This window comes from Mytilus edulis, unplaced genomic scaffold (genome assembly GCF_963676685.1).
Source record: "Mytilus edulis unplaced genomic scaffold, xbMytEdul2.2 SCAFFOLD_1196, whole genome shotgun sequence".
Lineage (NCBI taxonomy): Eukaryota > Metazoa > Mollusca > Bivalvia > Mytilida > Mytilidae > Mytilus > Mytilus edulis.
In genome coordinates, this window is record NW_027267800.1 from 1 (window position 1) to 21,412 (window position 21,412).

At 33.1% G+C, this 21,412-nt stretch overlaps 1 long non-coding RNA gene across 1 annotated transcript; it reads left to right on the forward strand.

Moving 5' to 3' along the window:
• Positions 1–9,294: 9,294 nt before the first annotated feature.
• Positions 9,295–19,110, forward strand: LOC139506031 (uncharacterized). Its single transcript, XR_011659892.1, has 4 exons — positions 9,295–9,393; positions 14,915–15,031; positions 17,375–17,407; positions 18,752–19,110. It is a non-coding gene; the product is annotated as an uncharacterized lncRNA (long non-coding RNA).
• The last annotated feature ends 2,302 nt before the right edge of the window (positions 19,111–21,412 follow it).

Genomic DNA, 21,412 nt, shown 5'->3' on the forward strand with positions numbered 1-21,412 from the left:
GAACACCAAATTTTTAACAACTTTCTTTAAATTTATATGTAAGATAATCATCCAAATATCACTGATTTGAGTCTGCTGCCAGAACATAGAACAAACATCGATTCAGTAGAGTTTGCCAAATTTTTCTATGGCCGGTTCAGTCAAATCGTTTCAGAAATTCAATCATAATTTGGGTCTGCTGATATCCTTATCGCGATGAACATGGCAAGCCCGCACAATCTCTCGCCACTCATGCATGCTTTTTTCCAAATTTTCAGTCGTTTAAGGGCAGTCTTTGTTTCTAAAGGAAGCACATTATCATCAACACAATGATCAATGTCTTCTTCCAATTCCTTCTCCATCAGCAATTTGGTAGCAGCATCGATAGTAACAGTTTTGTTTGCAAAAGGGAATTAAGCTTTCCTGTAAGCACCATCATACAGTTGCAGTTACAAAATAATAAACTCGCTTTTATGCTGACAAAGAGTAGACAAACTAGGGATAGAACGAGATAAGATAAATGTATATATGATTCTATTTATAGAGTATATATGATATGGGTACAGGGGGATTGGAATGGAGTTTTTGACGTTTACATGTAGGTCCATAATTTCAAATTATTTCTGGAAATAGTTGGTGGTATTTTAGTTCCAGAATCTATAAATTTAGGGGTTAGGGGTATGGGGTATCCGATTCCGAAACCCCGAATATAAGAAACGAAATCAGCAGTCCGTAGTCTCGAATATATAAGTAAAGACAAAATCCTGTGTTAAAGGTTCTACCATTCCGCAATAATATCAAATTAGAATATGGGATATTCTTTCAATTTTTAAGGTTAAAGAAACATGGATAGAAACTAATCCGGGGGCTGCATGTTTCATATTATTTATATTTTATTTATCTGTAAAGAGAAAGATTAAAGTTCGTGAAATGAATACGCAGACAGGACTGCCCCCTTGCGATGATTTGATTTGTCAAAAGTTGGTTAAACGGAGAAATGAATACACAGACAGGACTGCACCCTTCCGAAGACCAGTACTTGATTTGTCAGTCTTCTTATCGTTTTGGATTGTTCTAATGAAGTTATATGCAATACTCAGACTCTGTTAATTCACAAAAAAACTAGTTTAGAGCCTGTTTTTAACTAGAGCTCCATGATGATTATCATTACTAGGTTAATGTTATCGAGAAACATCACCCGTTGAGATGCTGAGTTATATCCAGGAAGAATAGTTTAAAAGGGATGATGACAAGTTATATATAGAAATTAAGGTTGAGACAGAACAACACATGACTATTATATTGATATATTATGTATAAAAAAATAATCAGTGTCGAAATTTTAGTGAGGCAATTGCCTCACTTGCCTCAATGGTAGCTACGGCCTTGGTTTATTAGGCCTGTTAGTGCAGCCAATCTAGCATATTTGACCCTAACCTGTCAGAAGATTTTCAAGTTTTAATCTTTAGCATTATACCCCAGATATACACAGAAAAAAAGTCCCTTAAAATCTTACTTGAGGAAGACTAAAAAAATCATCATTGTGTAATTTTTGATTTTATAAAAATGGATAATTACCACTTGAATCACTGTTTACATTTTTACATCTTAATTGTGAAGGTACAAGGCAGTTAGGTTTATATTTTAAAAGAAGGGTTGCTCATTTATTAAATTTAGATAGGTTAACTTGCCATTTGAGATGAATTTCTCAAGTGGAGTTAAAGGATTAGATATGGTTGAATTTCGTGTTTCTATTGTAACGCGTAACCGGGCGGGGACGTTTAGATATTTTTATCCTCGGGTTCGTACCAGTTTCCTGGGATTTGAAAAGCAATTCAAAAGTTCAAAAGTGAATGAAAAGTCTACACTATCACTATCAAATATGAAACAAATACTATACTACATAAAACGAATTTCAACACCTATCAACCTAACCCGAACCTGTTGAATTAAAACTGTTTAAAACCCTTTCAGTCCAATACTGTTTAAAACCAACTGTTTGAAAACTATAGTCTGAAACCTAAGTGTATGAAACTGGTCCGACGGTTTGGAACTATTGTCTGAAACCTAAATGTTTTGAAATGGTCTAAAACTTAAATGTTTGAAACGGGTCAGACGGTTTGGAACTATTGTCTGAAACCTAAATGTTTGGAACTGGTCTGAAACCTAAATATTTGGAACTGGTCTGAAACCGAAATGTTTGGAAACTGGTCTGAAAACCGAAATGTTTAAAACGGGGCTAAACCTGAATAAAACGAATGTATGGAAACTATTCAAACTGGTGTAAACTTTCGTATGAAACTTTATTAAATAAACATGTCTATAACTGTCTGAACAACAGGGACAGCACTAAGGCATGGTATGTCAGCAAACACTCACTGCAATAGTGAGAGATGTGAGACGCAAAACCTTAGCACCAGCCCTGTTTGGACAATCTGTACCGAACCAACAGTCTCAGCCCTTTCTATATTCTTTCCGCAGGTTCCAAGCACTTCACTTTACTTAAACTAAACTGTCTGCCTGCTATTCACTACTTCCTTTCTAGCTGCGGAACCGTAGCTCTTAGGGTCCTTATGTTATTAAAATAACATAAGGACATGGTCCGCAAATAGTCAAAAAATAACATAAGGACCTAAGAGCTACGGTTCCGCAGCTACTTCCTTTCCAACCTATCCGATGTTAACTGTCTGCTGTCTTCGGTACAAATGACAATTTGAACAACAAATGGAAGTTTTTAACGACAATTTGAACTGAATAGCTACCACTATTTATACTTCTAACGCGGACCTCGAAGAGAGCACCCTAGCAACAACTGTACAGGTAAAGCGTCTGATAGCAACCAAGGATAAAGGGATGATTTTAGATACAGTTTTCAACGATAAAAAGATGATATGGGAAACTAATATAGATATCGGAAAATATATAACCGTAGAACTATTATTAAATCTTAAACAGTAAATTCGTAACACTATCATACTTCCTTTGGTTTATTTTTTAGTTTATGGTTGATATTATTTCTTCCATACTAAAATTTGGATTATTTTTATTTTATTTTCCTTAATATGTATTGGTATTATTTATTTTGTTTGGTTATTATATAAAGATGTAGTCATGTTTATTTATATTAATATGTACTAATATTTTTATTTTTATATTGCAGGTAAGGGACTCTTTTCAGTGAGTATTGTTCACACTGTTGGGTGCTGTTTCTTTTCATAGGAGATATTGTTTCTTGTATGGAGAAAAGTTTATGTTCAGGGTTGATATTGTTTCTTCCTTGCTTGCTTTAATTATTTAGTTTTTGCTTGATATTATTTCTTGCATGCTAGATTAACAAGCTTAAATTGTGTATTATATGATAGTTAAAATTAATTTGCTTAATTCTTTGTTGAACACAGTTGTTTGTTTATTTTTTGACGGCCGTTGGCTTTGCGGCTAACTCGTGTGTTTATTCGAGCTGTTTGGATGAATATATTTATCATTTCTAATGGTTAGACACTATATTTGCTCTTTAACATTAACTTTACATGTTATATGTGACTGTCAGTGGTATAGTCGAGTGTTTGTCCTGTGCTGTGAAATATATCTGTTTGTCTTGTGTATATATATTGTGCCGTAATAAAATTGAGTAACTTTGATTTCATTTGTGAGAAGGCTGGTAATTTAAGATTCCTATGGAGGTTTGCATGGAAAAGGGAGATAACTCTTGCAAAAAAGGCAGAAATATCAATAAAAATTGATACACAATTATAACTTGACCGCTTCTATTCATCACTGCCAGGGGCCGTAGCTAAAAGAAAACGATGTTCAAGCAACTACCGCCGAGCGGAGCGAGGCGAACAATTTTTAGGACCCTTTAATGCAGAATTATTTATTTTTTTCGGTTTTCGGTCATAGGACGGTTTAAAGAGGAGCTACATGTAGATAGGACTTGTAAACAATTTATGAACGTAAAACTTTCAATACTTGAATCTTCTGAATAGAGTAAATCAGGGTTAATTTAATACATAAACAACACATTTTTGAATTACAGAATTTACTCAACATTGTCCAACATCTGCTCTTCGGGTCTAAGCAGAAACGAACTTCTCTATTACTTTGTCAACATTCACACTAAAATCCCGATCAATATGCAGTAATGCTAGCGATGATAACCTGTCGTTGTTCGTTGTTGATCGTACATTGTTTTCAACAGACTTAATACACTGATAGATCTGCACAGTAGCACTCGCGAGATGTTATAAACCAGCGTACGTGTTCTCCATCGAGCGACCTCCCGATTGAAATTGTCCGCCAAATACATGCCAGGTCATTTTTTATGTCTCAGACAATGTTGAGAATTATTCGTTGGTTATATTTCCTACAACACGAGGAAGCAGATATGACACAAAGAAGCTATTTTCTGATAATACCAGACACCCTCTACTCTCCAATTCCATTATCACACATGGTCTACGTGTGTGAACGCAAAATATAATGAGACTTTCCAATGCTGTTTGGCGTTTTTTCAGGGATTATTGGCTCTGGTAGTCTGTCGAATACATCGCCTCGGCATATTTTCAATAATATCAAAGGGTTTCGATAAATCTAATGGTCGATTGATACATCGCATCGCAAACAGATAAGCCGTACTCTGTAAAATGTGCTCCGAAACTACATGTCTTAGACTGAGTATAATAAATTCAAATCTGGTAAAAGATACAAGTTACTGTCCGATTTTTAAATGATCTCCATAAAACGTTTATTTTGAAATGCCGTTATTTAATGACAGTTCATCAATTAAAAAAGTGACTAAAATTTTATTTTGACATTTTGTTTTGCTTGCCGAATCGATGTGCACGCAATTGCGTGTTAGCGTATAGGGAGCTACGCGCCTGGCAAGGTTTGACTTATAAAAATGTGTTGAAATACTCTATCAAGAATTGCTTGTTTGCCAAGTCATGAATTTCTTTTTACTGATGTAATTGGATTTTTTGTGAAAGTTCTGAAGACGTTTATGTTTATCATAAACATTTATATATTTCTTTTGGCTTAGTTAAAATCACCCGATCGTATAGAATTAGGTAGGCATAATATATTTGGATATTGATAGTTCCTGAAACGGGAAAATATTTTAGATTTTAAATGTTGAACATTGTTACGGAAACTACTACTGTGTTTGATACGTCAGCTGTTACGACCAATGAAGTTTCTACAAATATTGAAACAACAATTAATCAAGTTGCAGTTGATCACAACGACCAATCATCAACAAGATGAGTATGTTTAGTTGTCATCGCAAATGAACGGAAGGTCATTAGAATCGGTTGTGATGAATATTCAAAGTTTTAATAATTGTCAGCGGCTTAACTGTCACTTGACAATACTCTCCCATTCGAGCTATTTAAAACTCAGATTTAAAATATTCAAATATGAATGACCAATTTACCAAAAGTAGAAATAAAACCTCATTGATACATTAAATTAAACATTTTCTCTCTAAATTGTTATGCTTTTTAGTAAATAAATACGTAATTTTGGGTTTTTTAAGCCAAATGCCTACAAACATTATCGTCGCCGTAACAAAATAAGAACAAAAGATCATGCAAAAAGGGTGAAATTACCAAAATGTCTATAAAAAACCATATCATTTCAAATCTGAAATCTATAAAATCTTAATTTTGAAAAAAAAATGAAAAAAACCACTTCACAAAGCACTTCACAGGAAACATTTTTTTTACTTAAATCAGGCCAGATAGGTTTTCGTTTTTGAATTTTATATTATTGTAGAGCTTTTTAAATCTTTCTTGGTCTTGTTTGTTTTTGATGCTTTACACTGTCATAAAGTTGTGTAGATCATTGTTATCATACACCCCTCTTTAAACAAAATTGGGGTTTACTATTTTTCCTCGGTCTGTCTGTCTGTCAGTCCTTCCGCCCGTCCCTCAATCCGTCCGTCCCTCAATCCATCAGTTCGTCCGTCTCATGAATATTTTAGTCTCATCTTTCTTATCAACTTCCTGTTTACCGAACACTTTTATCCTTTTACACATGATAGCCAGGTTGAAAGTTTTCCTCACAATTTTTCTCAGGAACTACATTGCAAGGATTTCTGAAATTTTGTTTCACGGTTTATAAGAGACAGCTGTATCGTGTGAAGCGTTTTCAGATTCATCACTCAACAACTTCAAATTAACCGAATACATGTTTCATTCAACACATTATAGCCAATTTGAAAAAAAAGTATCAAAGGTACCAGGATTGTAATTTAAGACGCGAGTTTCGTCTACATAAGACTCATCAGTGACGCTCAGATCAAAATAGTTAAAATAAAGCCATGCAAACAAGTACAAAGTTGAAGCGCATTGAGGACCCAAAATTCTAAAAAGCTGGCACGCCAAATACGCCTAAGGTATTTTATTCCTGGGATAAGAAAAGCCTTAGTTTTTCGAAAATTCAAAGCTTTGTAAACAGGAAATTTATAAAAATGACCATATAATTGATATTCATGTCAACACCGAAGTGCTGACTACTAGTCTGGTGATACCCTCGGGGACGAAACGTTCAGCAGCAGTGGCATTGACCCAGTAGTGTAAAAAGCTATCAAAGGTATCAGGATTATAATTTAATACGCCAGACGCGCGTTTCGTCTACATTAGACTCATCAGTGACGCTCAGATAAGAAAGTAATGATAAAGCCAAACAACTACAAAGTTGAAGAGCATTGAGGACCAAAAATTCAAAAAAGTTGTGCCAAATACGGCTAAGGTATTTTATTCCTGGGATAAGAAAATCCTTAGTTTTTCGAAAAATTCAAAGCTTTGTAAACAGGAAATTTATAAAATGACCATATAATTGATATTCATGTCAGTGACACCGAAGTGCTGACTACTGGGCTGGTGATGCCCTCGGGGGGCGAAACGTTCACCAGCAGTGGCATCGACCCAGTAGTGTAAAAAGCTATCAAAGGTACCCGGATTATATTTTAATACGCTAGAAGCGCGTTTCGTCTACATTAGACTCATCATTGAAAATTTTCCTCACATTTCCACAGTATCTACAATACACAGATTTCTGAAATTTGGTTTCAAGGTTCAAATATACCAGCTGTTGACGATTTCAAGTCTAAACCTCCTATAATTACACTTGTGCTAGTTCCAAATTCACATTTATCGATTTACCACGTTATTACTGGTGAACTCAACATTCTATGTCCTTTTGAAATTTCAACCAAAGATGAAGAACTGGATCTTCCATTTCTGTGTTTGATACCTAAACTACATAAGTGTCCTTACAAACATCGGTATATTGCTGGGTCTTCCAAGTGCTCCACGAATCGCTTTCTAAATTATCAACATCTATTTCTTCAGCAATCAAAACCGAGCTTTAAAGTTATTGTGAATCTGCCTATTACAGAGGTGGCGTGAATCAGATGTGGATACTAAAAAATTCCAAAGATATATTAGAGTACTAGTACATACAATCTAAGACTCTTTCATCTTGCACTAGTATAAAACATTTAACTTTTCTACATTTTACACAAGTATTCCCCATTCCAAATTTAAAGACAAATTGAAAGAGTATTGCTTTGTTTCATAAAAAGAACGTAGGTACAAGTACTTGTCTTAGGGAGGGATAAATCCTTCTTTGTAAAGGATCACTCTGATTCAAACAAAAAAATCTCTGAAACTGACATTATCAAGATTCTTGATTTCTTGATTGACAACCTATTTGCTACGTTTGTAGGACCTGTTTTTCAAAAGACTGTCGGCATTCCAATGGGAACCAATTGTGTCCCTCTTCTTGCCGACTTGTTTCTTTATTATTATGAGGCTGACTTCATACAGGAACTTCTTAGGAAGAAAGATAAGAAGTTCGCAATATCCTTAAATTTGACTTCCGCTATATAGATGATGTTCTCTCACTAAATAATTCAAATTTTTTGACTATGTTGATCTCATCTACCCCATCGAACTAAAGATAACGGATACAAGAGATACAATAAGTCGGCCACATTTCTTGACTTACATCTTGTAATTGACAATGAGGGGTTAGTTGAAAAGAAAACTTTACGACAAAAGAGATGATTTCAGCATCCAAGTTATGATCTTTCCATTTCTAAGTAGTAACATTCCAGTAGCGCCTGCATACGTAATATATAGCTCCTAATTGATACGATATTCCTGTGCTTTTATTTCTATCATTATTTCCTTGATAGAGGGTTGCTGCTCATTAGAAAGCTGTTTAACCAAGAGTTCCAAATTTAAGGGGTTTGAAATCAAACCCCTTAATTTCACTGACACCTTCACGAGTTGGCTGACAGTTATGGGAATAACCGTTTCACAGATGATATCGGATATGTTATTTACGTCGTAACTACAATCCCCTTCCATTTTCATGAATGTGACCTACCAAATTAGACTATTTACCGGGTTTGTAATAACATGAGCAACACGAGGGTGCCACATGTGGAGCAGATCTGCTCACCCTCCAGATCACCTGAGATAACCCCCACTTTTTGGTGAGGTTCCTTTTGCATAGTCTTGAGTTTTCTATTTTGTGTCATCTGTAATTTTATTTGTCTGCTTGTCTTTTTCATTTTTAGCCATGGCGTTGTCAGTTTATTTTCGATCTATGAGTTTGACTCCATCTTGTATCTTTAGCCCCTCTTCTATACCATGGGAGGGTTTTCAGATTCCTCACTCACTAACTTTTTGTTTACCAAAATATTTTGGCGTGGGGTTTCATCAGTGAGCAGTAGCTCGCAGTTTCACTTGTTTGGTCTCTTGTGTATAGTTGTCTCGTTTGCAAATAGTTGATAAATGGTGAAATCAGATTTTACTAATTAAAATAATATGTCTTCATACAAATAAATAGTAAATCATAATTCGCTTCACTTCTTTCACTCTTCGGATCCATAGAGGGTTAGTAAAATCCAGAGGAGATTCGGCCTTCGGTCTCACCCCTTGAAAATAAATGAACAGTGACATCAGTTGATTTTGAGAATATAGAGTCACACCAAATAAAAGAAATTGACTTAATAAACATGTCATTTGAAACGGAAATTTTTGTGATACTGGTGGGATGCATTGCCCTGTTCAATCTTGTTAAACCCATCTTTTTAGCTCAAAGTTGATAAACATTCGTTGTGAATTTTCCTTGATTTCAATTCACTTTGATGTGTCCTCCTGACAGCTTTAAATGTTTCGAATTTAGTAAAATGTTAACACGCATCTCTGTTAGACTTGGTACCATTGTATTACTAGTACATATACTGAATGATGCTATGTGAGCGATACATACCTTTGAGTTCCTGGTTTTATGTTACAGAAACAACAAACACAAAAATAACAGTGACGTTTACATCAACTAAATCTTACAAACACACACTACAAACGACATATTCGACGTCAGAAGAAACCAGTTAGAGCAAACGTAAGTTTAATCAATATATATACAATTACCAACGTCAAAGGGTACTATACTATCTAACTTAAGCATATTTTGTAAATGTTTGTACACAGCAGAGTTAAAGATAATTGAAAGTACGTTACCAAACGGGCAATTCAAAACTAGTTTTAGAAAAGACATCATGACTAATAGAAGCACGAAGAAAAGACGAACAACAGCTACCAAATACAACACCAAATAAACTTGGAATAACAGAAACATACAAAAACTACTTCATGTTTCAGAAACTCTGTATATTGAGAAATTGAGATAAGACGTGGTACGGTACTTGTCTAACCAAATTCATGTATTTGGTTTTCATGTATTTGTTATTCTCGTGGTGTTTTGTCTGATGCTTGGTCCGTTTCTGTGTGTGTTACGTTTCGGTGTTATGTCGTTGTTCTCCTCTTATATTTAATGCGTTTCCCTCGGTTTAGTTTGTTACCCCGATTTTGTTTTTTGTCCATGGATTTATGAGTTTTGAACAGCGGTATACTACTGTTGCCTTTATTTACGAGTGGGGATGTGCTTAGCACGATAAAGCGTGTATTTTTGTTCATGTATGTTATGAAGTCTTCTTTATTTTTTTTTTATTTTTTAGTCTAAAATCAAAGTAAACTACATAAAAACAAGTAAAGACAAAACAATGCGGTACATAGAAAAATGATAAACATACAAAGGACAGTTCGCAAATATTTAAGGTAGATTCATGGTATACCAACGTCTTGGATTTTACTATCGATGTACACGAATCAGTTTAATCTGCAAATTTGTAGACAGATGTACAATTTCATTGGTTAGACTGTTAATTTATATGACGAAAACTTGCTGATTTATTGCATTATCCAAAATATCAAAACAAATACCAAAAATTTGTGTTTAAGAATCAATTTTTTCAACATAGCTATTTGAGGGGAGATAACTCGTTTAGTAAAATCATTATACTGGTTTTTTTATTTTTGCTTTTAAGCAAGAAAACAAGTTCGATGACGCCACTTTTTCATTTTATTTTCTTAAAACATATTATGAAACCTGTCTTTTTTCACAATTTATTTCAAATTCTATTTCATAGATTTCTTTTTATGCTCAAAAATGGGTTTTTGCATGATCATTCTAAACAATTTTAGACAATTTTTTAACGACTCATAGCTTGCAAAATAGCACGACGACCCATAATTTTTATTATATTTTTGAAAATAGCATAGAAAAATCTTCATTTTAGCAAAGTACTGCTTTACTGAATGTATGTTTCGTATTGAACGGTGCTCAAGGTCAGTGCCATTTAAAGAAGGATTCCATGAAGATGTTCAAGAACAAGATCAAACAAGATGATAAAAGAAACAAAGTCTTATAACCCACTATTAACAAAAGCTTAAAACTGTAACACAACAAAGACAAATTAATAAAAAAAAAAAAACACTTAAAAAAGAGAACAATCAAATGCTTGAAGAAGAAATGCAAAATCGTTCTCCACAACAGACATTTGTAATTTCATAGACAAGGAAGGGAGAATGACATCATTGCTACGACATTATAATACATCAGTAATCACCCGAGACACAACTAGTCTATTACAATGAACTATATTGTGAAGTCTGAAACTGAATTGACATCACGATTATGAACTTAAAAACCCTAATATATAAAGCATACTAGTACTTGATGAGTTGTTGTGAACAACATTTTTCTTACAAGTAAATTATAATGGGAAACGCAAGCCCTGACTATCGTATATACTGGGATTGATATACCTTATAAGCAGTTGTTGCTGAAATATTGTATGAAATGGAAAGTTCACAATAGATAGCTTGTAATCCTCGTTTGTCGAAAACTTTAGTTCAACCGACTAAAAAATAAATATCACCGTTAAAAATAAATGTTAAAGCTAAATCAAACAAATTGTACTATAATTAATATGAATTATTAGAAAAGTTGTCTGTTTTATCACCTTTTAAGGGATACAGTATGGAGAATTGTCATTGTACGGCCAAATTGAACAGACTATCAATAAAATATATTTAAAAAAACCGGCTGCATGTGTGAGACCCTCATGGGTAGATCAGGTCGTATAACACCCCTATTCGTAAATAAAATAATAAATAATGAGTGTCTCATACTGTTCTGGACTTGAAATCGGTACATAAAAAAAATAAACACCAAGTTTAATTGATATTTTAAAATATATAATATAATGTGTATGCAGAAAAATTGTCAACTAAAGTCAGTTACCAAGATTTCAAATAATATATTGGTGTCATTTTTGGTTTGATTTTACACAAATTGGTACCAATAGATGCAGAAATGTCACAGGATAGTTTGTTTAATTGGTTGACATTTTTGTGTGTATACTATATCAATCTGGATGTAATAGAACAAAACAAGAAAACGACCGTTCACATGATGTTAACCGTTTGAGATGTTTCGCATTTGTCATTTCGGGACCTTTCATAGCTGACTCTGTGGTATGGGTTTTACTCATTGTTGAAGGCCGTCCCATGTCGTATAGTCGTTAACTTCTATGTCATTTGGTCTTTGGTTGAGATTTTCCTCTTTGGTAATCATACCACGTCTTCTTTTTTGTATAAGCATATCCCTATTGTACTTCAACATATTTAGAGATAAAATTAAGTATCGGCAAATGTTCAATAACTTCAGACAGACAGACAGACCAGAAAGTGTACACACGTTAAAACTTGTCGCTGTCAAGCTGATAAGCAAATATGAAGTCATTCAGTAAGGTTATTTCTCAGAAAAGTAACAAACATATTGTTATACGATCGAACAGAAGAACAAACGAAGTGTTTGCAGTATAGCTCTACTTCTAGACAAACAAGTTAGCTAATAATTATACATATAAGCCGTATAAATGTAATGTAACTTATGTATTGATAAAGACATCATTCAATATAGTTCTCTAATAACGGCTGCTGTACTTCCAATATAATGATAAACTACAACTTCATTTTCGGTCGATTGAGGCAATTAGAAATTGCACGAAACAGCTTTAACTATGAAACAAGAAGTATTCCCTGTAATTTAAATTTTAAAGGTGACAATACGGTACCGGTTTTGTCATTGTTGAAGGTTATATGGTTGTCAATTAATGGTACCACCCACTTAATTTATAGTTGGTTCATATTTTGACATGGCAGGGCCTTTGACATAATGTTGTCTACCCTCTTTCAGTACATGAATCAATTTCGAACTAATGTCGGACGGAGATGCATCTTTATACTTCTATCAGATTTTTCGTTTTTGCCGTACATCTGACAAAGTAATCTCCTGGAATCTTTTTTTTATCTTATTTTTTATTATGAAAAAGGTCCTGTCCAAATTTCGTTTCCTAAATGTTTAGCACAAATGTTTTGCCATTTTAGTAGTAACCATCCTTATAAATTTTATGATAAAAAGTATCAACGCTTAGTGGAAAAAAACCTGCATATACTTGACAGCATATAGTCTTGTACGACGGAACTATTACACGACGTTGTTGCGATTAAAACTTAATATAACGTAATTTAGCGCCATACTGACAATCGTCGTAAAAAATCAAGGTATGTGGCTTTTATTGAAAAAACAAGCACATGGACCCCCCTTTTTTTTTGCAAGCAATCAAGTTCTGTGTCAAGATCACTCCGCCAAAATTTTAAGAAAAAATCAACGATCAATTTTTTTCTGCACTTCCGAATAGTCACAAAAATATGATCAATTTCTTTACTTCGAATATAGCAATCTAAATCGGGAAAATAATAATCTGCTTTAACCTTAAACTTGTTTCAGCATGTAAATGCAATGGATCAAGGGAACATTTTACCAAAAAAACGGATTAGTTATGGCTTTTCATTCAAAAGTATTGTTAATTTCTTTTAAAGTCCTTATTTATGAAATTTCAGGGATTTTCTTCCAAATATACAAATTTCGAACCAAATTATCACAAAAAGTAAGTCATGATGGTACTTTTTTCTTTGCATATTTCAAAAGTACACATTGAAATTGAACTTCTACCAAAATTTCAAGAAAAAAAAATTTGAGGGATCTCTACTGTATCGTATGCCCTTAAAAGTCATGTGTACTATTGTTTGTCTGTTTGTCTTTTTATATTTTTAGCCATGGCGTTGTCAGTTTTATTTTCGATTTATGAGTTTGACTGTCCCTCTGGTATCTTTCGTCCTTCTTTACAAGTCCTATAATTCGATCTTTTTCAATCTGTATTCTGTATTCTGCGTAGATATCTTTATGCACTACAATTTATACATTATGCAAGGCCTAAATTGAAATAGTGTTTGTTTGCCCTTTTCCGACCCTATGTTTTGAAACAGGGTAGGTAGGGTAGGTAAAATATTTTATTTTTTTCCCCAAAAAAAATAACTTGGCTCGGTATATTATTTGTCATGGGTAGGCAGGTAGGTATAATATTTTATTTTATAGATACAAACTCTGCATAATGTCATTTGTGTCCGTTTTGTTTTTGCAATAAGTTTTCTGGGACTATTAGTTTTAAAAAATATCACGTAGAATGTGGAGCTAATTCATATGCACAGTACTATTTTGTTTTCAAATATCAAAATATAGAGCTGTGCCGCATATCTTCAACGTTTATGTGCCTGGAACTTTGAAGAGTTTGAACTTGCACTTATATTCTGCACTACGTACCTTGTATGCTTACCTTAAGATTTTCTGTAAAAGATAACTTTGTACTGATAAGATATGTCCAGGCAGACATACAATACTAATAGAAAAAGTCCCTAGAGTGTTAAAAACATCGTGTGTGCCTTTGTTTCCAATAAAAATGGTACAAGACTTAAAACTCTGACAATTGTCACGTATTTTACATCGCATTTATAAATGATCTGTATGGACAACTTGGCGATTTTACTGCCAGATATTCTCCACTTTACAGGGTTTTGTCACTTTTGATTCATATGACATATCAGATATAAATAATATAGCGGCATCGTTAACATAATCATCCTGATCTGCGGATCACAAAAGGCCATCCCTACATAGAAGACAATGTCCGTTTACAATTTAGTTTGTACACACGTTGATAATTTTGTATCAAACGAACTTATTTGTAAAAGGAACCCTGCTTTAAGTATAAAGGTACAGAGTAGTGTACGTCATATCATGATTTCAGGAAGCGTTCACATGCTGAACATCGATTTCAAACAAATGCTTTGAAACTTCAAATGTTAGTGTTCATGTCAAACGCTCATGTGATACCAAACAGACTGGACCTTATACGTTGAAGATAAAACCCGAGAATTCCGGATAAAATAGTTTTGAGCGGGAAATACAAATATAAGATTTTTGGTAGGAACGAAAAATAAAATAAAATAAAATCTTGCTGGTAAATACAAATAAAAGATTTTCAGGCGCAACGAATTTATAGGGTCGGTCGGTAAAGGGCAAACAATCAATATTTTAATTTAAGCCCAATAGTTAAACTGAAACGTTTAAATTTTTCCGTTTTATAAATATAAAAAAATACGTTTGTTATTTTCAGCCGACACCAATATTTTGTTTCTGCAAGTGCCTTTATTGGGAGTTATAATTTGTACCCTTGCGGCGATCGCACTGATTACAATTGTCATTTATATTTTATATCGAGAGAGATGTAAAGGTATGTAAAACACTTTAATCAAGGTTATAAAAATAATGTGACAGAGTGCTATTGTTCGTGCACTAGTAGTTAACCTATTTAGAATAGAAAAGTCGAATTATCTCAAAAGTAGGTTTGTATTTAGTCTGGGAAAAATATTGATTGATTGTTGTTTAACGCCATTTTTGCACTATTGTACTTTGTTTTTGCTGTCAATTTTCATTAGAGGAATAAACCGGAGAAACTGGAGAGAACCATCACCTTTGGTAGGAAAACTATCAATCCTGCGCGTGGGAATCGAACTTATAACCTCAGTGCTGATAGGCTAGCACTACAAACCAGTAAAAGTCTGAAATGGTCTATATCTTTACTCGACTGTACTGATTTTTACTCGACCAGTCTGAATTGGTTTTAAAATTTACCTGATAGTACTCGACTGTAGTCTGAACCATACTTACTAGTCTGAAGTTGTACTGAACTATTCCAAACCCGTCTGAATCATGCTCGACCTAGTCTGAACCATACTTGACCTCTTCTGAACAATACTGGACCTAGTCTGAACCATACACGACCTAGTCTGCACCATACTCGACCAAGTCGTAACCAACCTAGACCTATTTTGTGTATCTATACATTGTATTTTATCAATTTAGGAACTAGAAATTTGAACAACAATTTCAAAATATAAATGTATTCATTATAGCATTTAAACAAAAAATTCACAATAAACATAATATTACTTCAAATATATATTTATCAACAGTTACACATATATATAACCTTTCAAATACAATAAAACAAGCTGATCAAATTATCCTTAAAATGAATTGTGACTTATGCTTTCAATGTTATTCAAAATTTTGAATCTTTCAGATATATTCTATGGTTAACTGGACAATTTTAATAATTTAACCTTAAGCGTAGTATAGATTAATAGGGTTTCATTTGAGGAAAGTCAATAATGCAGTGATTTTTTTGTTTTTGTTTTAATAAAATACATATACTTGTCAAATAGTATATAAAGCAATTTAAGAAATTTAAGAAATGGCACCTGTTTTTTTTTTAACTATGCATTTATATGATCATTATAATTAAACTTCCATAGCAATCCTTGATAACTTTTTATAAAAGGTAATGTGTTCCAAAGTTGCAGTAATCTTTAAAAAAAAATATTTCAATTAGATTTTTATTTTTTTTGGTCAAAATTAAAGGCATGGCATACAAGAAGCTCTTAATAAGGTTTAATTACATCAGTACTTGTGGGTGTTTAACAGGTAAAAAGAAAACCCTACTTTTCTTAAACTTTGTGTATTATCTAACTAGTGAATTCAAAAGGCCCTTGCGATTTAAGTTGTACAGGATGTTGCAATTTTGGATGAATGTTATTTAAAATTCAACTCTCTGACCAGGTATGATCTGTTTAATGAGATTAGCCCAAGCAGGAGGTATTAATTTATACACTAATCAGAAGAACAATTTGTATTAATTTTATTAATTTCTTTAGTTTTTTTTTCTTTTTTTCAATTTGATATATATCACATATATATATCTCAAATTATAATGAAAAAGATATTATTAATATAAGGTTGAACAATTTAAGTGATTTTGTTGGCTGTTGCTACATGTACCTCATTAAAAAGATAATTATATTACTATAGTATGTTACCATGAAACCTATGTAGTTTTTATTTAGATATTTTGGAAAACTAAGATGAAAATTAAAAAAAAAAGAAGTGCCAAACAAGAAGCACCTTAATTAGATTTTATTTCCCTCAGTATAAGTGTAGGTTTTTTAGGAGATAGAAAATCTTGTATTTAACTAAACTCTTAAACTTTGAAAAAGTAGGTCAAGTTCAGGTCGAGAACGGGTTAAGACTTTTTCATAATGGTAGAGTAATACTTCAGACTATTTACAACGTCAAAGATAAGGGTCAAGTACAAATCAGTACAGTCAAGTATGGCTAAGACTGGGGTCGAGTAATGTCAAGTAAAATTCAGACCAATTCAGACTGGTCGAGTAAAAATCAGTACAGTCGAGTAAGGATATAGGCCATTTCAGACTGTTACTGGTTTGTAGTGTAGTAAAACAGAAGTTCGACCCCTAGACCACTATACTTCTTTTGCGATCGCAAATGTGTGAAAAGGTGGATATGTGTATGATTAAACACCACACTGCATAACAAACATGTCACGAGGGATTGTTTTCGAACGGTAATGTAACCTTGTTTTGCTAATCAACAATATCACAAGACTGAAATCCGATGATATGCTTCAGGATGAAATAGTCTATCATTGTATTACTGTTATATGACTAAATTCACGTATATTTGTTAATACTTTGCTTTATCTTCCTTTTTTGTATAGACCACACGCCAATGTACGAAAGTTCAACGATGGGTAAGTATTGAACTGTCTTTGATTATATTCTAATGCGGTTGTAATCCAAATGCAATTTGCAGGTTCGAAAATAAACTAACAACGCCATTGCTTAAAAAGAAAAAGATCAAAAGACGAACAATAGTACGAACACGAAACACAACCTAAAAATCTAAAATCATGTTTTCTGCTCTTTGGTCGGGTTGGTCGGTTACGTCTATCCGTCAAGCTAGAAATCTTATAAATCTACATAGAAAAAGCAACAACAAAAAATGATACCAACAAATAACAATCAGCCACAGTCAAGATACCACAATATGCTAGCTCGTAATGCAACATAACTTAAAGAAATTAAAGCTTTCTGATATCATGTCTTGACATTTACCGATATTTTACCCTAAAAAATATCAATCAGAAACAAGAAATTATTGAATTCATGGGAGAAAATGAACCATTGTAGTTGTCCCGGCAAATTATAATTTTCTTAAAACAATCATTAGAAGATATCAAGACCTTACATTTTGGGTATCAACTTCACACAAAAAATCAGGATGGTCTAAAAGTATATAATCTAGATACTGACATTGTTTGTCATCTTATTAAGTGTTAAAGTGTTTCTTTTTTGTCTTTTTAAATTATCTAACTTAACTGTTTATGCTTTTTTTCGTAAAGTTCTTTTGGCTTGGTTCGGTACTTATACTCCCGACATTGTGTTATTTCGCTATGGTCATAATTTGTATTATTGTCTTTCATTTATTCTTATGTCCTTTGTTTGTATGCCCTTTTGTTTTTCTTTGTTAGCATATTTGTTTGATCTAAATTCAATAGTGATTTTGATTGTAACACAATGTTGACTGTTGTGCCCCGATTATTGACATTTTTACCTATAACGTCTATTTGTTCTGTTCACACATGGTTCTCAATATAATGGAATATCGGCGCCTGTCATATAAGTGAGAGGTTAATATAGCTATAAAACCCGCTTTAATTCTTAGATTTCTACATGAGTAAATGCCTGTACCAAGTCAGGAATAGGACAGATGTTTTCCATTCGTTTGATATGTTTTAAACGTTTGATTTTGCTTTTAATTAAAACAGAGGCTTTCCGTATTGAATTTCCTAGTAGTTTGGTGGGTTTTCTTTTGTTATTTTATTTTCTATTTGTTCTTCGAGTAACCAAAATCTATAAACTGGAATGCTATGGATGGTTAAAAAGTTACATACTATATTTAGCGGGGGAAATTTAAAGGATAAATGTTCGGCTTATTTCATTTTGTACTGTTTTGCCTTCCAATACCCCAATTGAGTTTTATATTTAATACATGAACATAATATTTATATATCAGTCTTACTTACGTTTTGTAGAAAATGCTGGCGATGTGATGGAGTATGATGTTTTAGAATTACATAATGTCTCTGCCATACAGTGAAAGTCTTGGACGATCTCAAATCATAGTTTGTTCCATTTGCCGTCTGTAATATGTTGTGTCTTCAAATTGCTATTGTTTGTAATGTAACTCGTGTCTGATTATTTAAGGTGGTACCTAACACTACAGGGAGATAACTCTGTAAAGTCAGCTAAACGTTTTAAGTACATTGTGTTGTAAAGGGAATATTAATCTTCTCAATGATCAAAATTGGTGTTTGTAAAACGGCTATATAACCAGTGTAATTTTTCTGACAAAACGGTTGGTTTAAAATTTTTGAAATTTTTGTATTTTTGTTAAAGGGTCAAAGTAAATACATTGTCCAAATTTTATGAAATTAAACGAGCCAAATTAATTTTAGTGAAAGTGTTGGGTACCACCTTAATCATTTTACTTAATATTTACTTAATATTATAAAACCAGTATCAATATAATTTTTGAACTTAAGCTATGCTGTTTCATGTGTACCGAAGTTGTTGCATAAATAAAACAGAACAACTGATTTAATTTGGTATTCTTTAGTCAGTAAAACGATCCTGTTCATTCGTTGAAACGTAGTAATTTACTTGGAAGACGACTCAGTTCAATCAACCCTTTTTGTAAATATCAAAGAATCCTAGAGTCGATCCCTTTTAGTGAATTTATTGAAAAAAAATATTTGTTTATCTCTCCTGCGACGATATCACAGAAGGCAGAGTTAGATGTCCTTTTAACATCTCTAGCATCTGCAGTTGCAACAATTGTTAAGGGTGTGATTGTGTTACACAGGCGTGGAATATCTCTATATTAGCGGTATAGCATTGTGTATAATAACCCGAAATGTGGAATTTTAATGAACTATATACTGTCCATGTCTCATGTTCCTATTATATTATTGGACCAGTTATAAATAATTTTTATGTATTTCTTTATAAATGTAGGACTCTAAAGTGCGATGGTACTCTAAAGGGCGATGGTCTACGCTTAAGTACGATGGTGTCTCACGCTAAAGTGCGTTGGTTGTTTGTTCGGTAAAGTACAATGGTGTATCACACCAAAGTGTGATGTGGACAAGGGTAAGATCCGAAGTATTAAAACATCGAGGTTTAAAAAGTCTTTTTGCAAAAGCTATTATGCTTAGGTAAAACATATGTGATAAGTTTTACAATTTACCGGTAGGCGGAAGTAATTGTTGTATTTGTTTCTAAATTAACAAGTCCGACCAAGTAATAAATTAATTGCTATAAAGATAATTTATGTTCTGCCAATATTATATTGATGTAAAATGAATTTTTAACAATTCGGAGCGTATTGAATGTTTGGATAATTGTGTAGATTGCCGTTCACACTATTGTTACAACCTCCCTTACATTTGTCATTGAAAATAAAAAAATCCCTAATTCGTTCATTGTCGAATATGCAACATTTATTTGCATAAGCTTAAATCTCAATGCGACATTAATGCAATGTTCGCCGAGCTTTCTCCTTTTCGTACTTTCCTACATTTTAACGGGGATCACAAAGTCAACTGCCGCATAAACAATGATTCGAATGTATCCGTTCGCTTCAAATAGAAAAATGATAAGTATGCCTATACTGTTTTGTATTTATATAGAAATGTTCGACTTTTTTCAGCACTCGAAAAAAATAAACATTGTGATTCAGACGACAAAGAACGGTTAAATTCAATCAATTACTCGTAAGTCATGAACATATGGTGTAAAAATTGTTAATCAAATATTCATAATATCATTTTCCGGTATGTTTATTTTTAGTTTATAAACAACTGTTAACGTCATTATCGAACTACATTTTTACGTCTATATTTTCCCGAACCATCGCACTTTAGCGTATGGAACCACGTACTTTAGCGTACACCATCGCACTTTAGCGTGACCATCGTACTTTAGCGTCCCCATCGCACTTTAGAGTCCTACATATATATATGAGTCCTTTTAATGTACACTTTAAGCTGTCAACTAAATCCTATGACCATAGGACTTATAAAGATAAGAAACAGGCAAGAAACATTCGACAAATCCTAATAAAGGAGTATTAGTTTTAGTACTGCGCTGGTCTTAGTGGCTTGCACTATAGACTAGCACAGTGGATACCCTTGTTCAAAATACTTATACTTTTATAACTTTAAAGTATCTGTTAAATTAATAAAACATGATATTTTAAACTGAAAATAATTTGGAAAGTTCCCCTGTTAGAATGTCTGGAAGTAAGGGAGAAATGGATAGAATAGTTACAGAGGCTAGATTCGAAATGAGAAGCTTTTTAGACCAATGTATGTCAGATTTCACTAATAGAATGCAAGAAATGTTCTCAAATTTTGAAACGAGACTTGTCTCAACAATCTCATGTAACCTTCCGAAAATAGTAGTAGGGACGTAGTCAGTTCCTTTACACTTTCTAAAGGAAGGGATGACATAAGTAATAACAGTAATTCAGTTGATAGCGGTAGGTCAAATGTCAACTATGAATTGAGTTGTAAAATAAAACCCCAAGTTTATGACGGTAATGTTGATTTAGAAGAGTATTTAACTCATTTCAATTTGTTAGCAGAATTGCACAATTGGAACTCAAAAACAAAAGCCTTGTTATTGGCTTGTAG